A 3,715-nucleotide genomic window follows, 5' to 3' on the forward strand; every position below is an offset into this window, starting at 1 on the left:
TCAGTACATATTTAATCTGCCTGATACTGGTAGTAACTTTTTCTCTCACTTTATTAACAAGGATATGTAATAACATATCTTACCTTACTCCCTCCAATTCCTAAACTCGTAATTTCAGACTTAGGTCTTAGTATTCCTGAATGTGTCACTAATCACTTTTCTGAAAAGCCTCACAGTACTTCTAATTTGTGAAAGAGATAGTGCGGGTTTTCTGATGGGCTGCTTTAAGCTGCTGGGGTGTGGTTTTTGTATTGCTGTTCCAAGGGAAGAGAGGCAGAAAAAAGGGAGTGGGTGAGAAACACAAGGCTCCTTTTCCCCTACCTTGGGTTTTTCCTGGGGCCAGGCTTGTATGTGAGACATGTTAAAGCTCAACTTTTAGGTCTTTTTGTTATTGTTATAAAAATTTGCATATGGTCCTATTAGAAAAGGAAGAACAAGGAAAAATAAGCAGATGAAAAACAGGTCCGAGGGTAAAGACATTTTCAAGTATTTCTGAGATCAGTCACTCCACTTCCTGTGTTTTACAGATAGGGAAACTCAACCCAACATATTTATTCTTGAAATCAGAAACCAAATACAAAGTTTTTTGTTGTTTATTTTGAATTAACAATAAACTTTTCCTTCCTTTTTCCCCTTTGCTGAAAACATTAGAAAAATCATTTGTTGAATTAATCTAACCTTGGGTAAATAGCTGTGTGACTCTCCCATGATGTGTGATGTCTAGGAGTCTTAACATTTTCTAGGTCTCTAATTCATGCAACAAATATTTCTAAGTGTGTATGTGAGGGTGGGTGGGTGGATGTTAGTGGTGATAACCACACACATGTATTTAGAATATCCAAGATGCATTTAGCCCTAAGCAATTCCTTCTTCACCTAGTTTCTAAACCCATGTGTATTTCAAGAGAATCTTAATCCATATGTTCCTGATTTACTTTCACTAAGTCATCTGCATGTTGTTGGTAAGAGTCCTTTGATGTCTAAGAAGACTTATGAGCAATTTTTATGGCCTCTCTGGGCCTTTGTTCTTTCAAGAGGCAAGATGTGCTTTGCTTGCATGGATGGCACTCTTAGTGTAACAATCCAAAAGTTCCCTAAAATTTGGAAAGAAGACAGAGGGAATCCTAATCTTGACCAAAGGCCCATTCCTTTTCTCAAGGCCAAAACTTTAGAGAAAAGGTCTCATCTGACTCAGGAGAGGAATATGCTGTCATCATTCCAGCATCACTTTTCTTTGTGCTTTGATCCTTCTGTGTTGACGCAAAGTGATTCCTCTTGGCTTTTTGGGAGGGATAGTTTATTAAAATATTATTTTGTGCTTACGATCCCTTCATTTATTTTTCTTTCCTCACTTCGCATGGGGGACCAGGCCGTTAATAGTCCCCTGCCTCAGAGAATTTTTGTTTTGTTTTGTTTTGTTTGTTTTTGTTTTTGGTAGGGTTGAGAGCAGAATCTTAAACTCATTAAAGTCATTACCCCATTTAATGTGTAATTAGCCGTGAAAGTATGGAGAAAGAGAGGGAGTTGTTTTTTAAGGCAGGGAGTCCAGGAAGGGTCATCCTTTTGGCTGAGATGGCAAAAGAGAATAATAGGTCCATTTGGAATGGGGTACATATGCCACTTCTGGCAAAGTCCTGGAGAGGTGACAAAATCTCAGAAGTGATGACCAATGGAAACACTGGGAGTTGTACCCTGAGTTTAGGAGTTCCAAATGTGGTCCAGTTTCCTATATTCCATGCAAGGCGGAGAATCAGCTAAGCTGCCTGTGACCTACAGGAACCTTATGGACTGGCTCACTGGGCATCTCAGGAGGGACCAGTGTGAACAGTGTGAGAATTCCCTTATCAGGGATACCCTGGTGCTACACAACACTTGGGACCTCTCCTCCTTGTAGGAGTAATAATGACTAACACTGAATTTTCTTCAGTACAGTAGAATGAAGCTGTTATCAGATTGAATTTGACAAAGAAAATGTGGACATGTGACATACCTGAGTCTGTAATAAGATTTATTTGTGCTACACTCACTTGTATGTATGTATTTATGTATTTATTTACTTGAGTCAGGGTCTTGCTTTGTTGCCCAGACTGGAGTGCAGTGGCACGATCACACCTCACTGCAGCCTGAATCTTCCAGGCTCAAGTGATTTTCTCATCTCAGCCCCCCTTGTAGCTGGGACTGCAGGCCACCATGCTTGGGTGTTTTTTTTTTTCTTTCTGTCTTTTCTTTGTTTTTCTTTTTCAGCAGAGACAAGGTCTTGCTATGTTGTCCAGGCTGGTCTTGAACCTCTGAGCTCAAGTAATTCTCCCATCTCAGCCTCCCAAAGTACTAGGATTACAGGTGCGAGCTGCCACACCCAGCTCTTTTTATTTTTGAATACTATAAATATCAGTCCATCTCCTAGGTGATATTGTCAGGCTTTGGACTGGGGGAGGTGGTCAATGATATAAAAGAAGCTTCCCTCCTGCCTTCAAATTACTTATAACAGAGTCATAAACAGAGGCAAGGCTGTCACACTGATTTTTGTCAACTTTTATGAAATGCCTTAATAAATTCTAAGCACCATACTAATTGCTTTAACGGATAATGTCATTTAATCTTTGCAATAATTCTGCAAGACAGAAACTTTTATTCTCATTTTACAGATAAGGAAGTTGAGGTTTAGAAATAGGGCAGCTTCCCAAATATCATGCAGCTGGTGAATGATCAAGCCAGGACCTGATCTGAGTCAATTTGATTCTGGTTTCTGTGCTCTTAATCCCAATTTTATACCGCTTTTGATAAGCTGTAAACTAGTTCATATAATTAAATGTGGCGGAGGGCGGGAAGAGGGAGTGAGCAAGTTCAAAAAGAAGAGTTTAGTGAAGGCTGGAGTGACCAGGGGTGAGCTCATGAGGAGATGAGGTTTAAAATGAGTCATAGAATAGTAAGCTTGGAATATAACTTGAACACTGTCTAATTTGTTCACTGACCTTTACAGATATGGAAACTGAGCCCTCACACATGGACCAAATTCTGCCAAGCAGAGGATAAAGGCAGAACAACATGATTGAAGGTATGGAGGTGGGGTTGATTACAGCATAGTCATTTTTACAGTAAGAAATCAAGCCAGAACACAACAGAAAGTGATTTGGGCATAGATGTAAGTTACAGTCAACTCTGTAGGACAATGTGGTGTGCAGAAATTGTAGAGATCTGTGACTTGTAGGCCATAGCCCTGGACATTATCTCAAAATATGTTTCCGACCTTAGTGTCTTGAGTGTTTGTCAAAAATATTTATTTCTGGATCCCACGATATATCTAGGTCAGAAATTTTATCTTGATAGAAGTTGGTTTTTGACATTTTTCACAGGCCCTTCACTCCAGCATCCTAGTGATTCAGATATTCACTGAAGATTAAAAACTATTGCTGTAGACAGTGGGGTCAGGTACATGGCAGTCACAGGAGATTCTGGGACAGAGAACAGGCCTATGAGAACTTACCATGTGGTAGAACATGGATTTGAGACTATCGTGATCAGCCCAGATATGGATGTCAGTTAGGATACAGCACAGGGCTTATGGTCTTGGGAACAGCCTAGTGTCTAAGAGAACAAATGGAAACAGCTGAATAAAGCTTCATTTGGAAAAAAAAAAGAAAAACTAATAGACTTGGTGACCAGATAGATTAGAGTGTTCAAATCATTTACTAGTCCTGTCATCTGTACCTCATAAA

Source organism: Macaca mulatta, chromosome 15 (genome assembly GCF_049350105.2).
Source record: "Macaca mulatta isolate MMU2019108-1 chromosome 15, T2T-MMU8v2.0, whole genome shotgun sequence".
In the NCBI taxonomy this organism is placed as follows: domain Eukaryota; kingdom Metazoa; phylum Chordata; class Mammalia; order Primates; family Cercopithecidae; genus Macaca; species Macaca mulatta.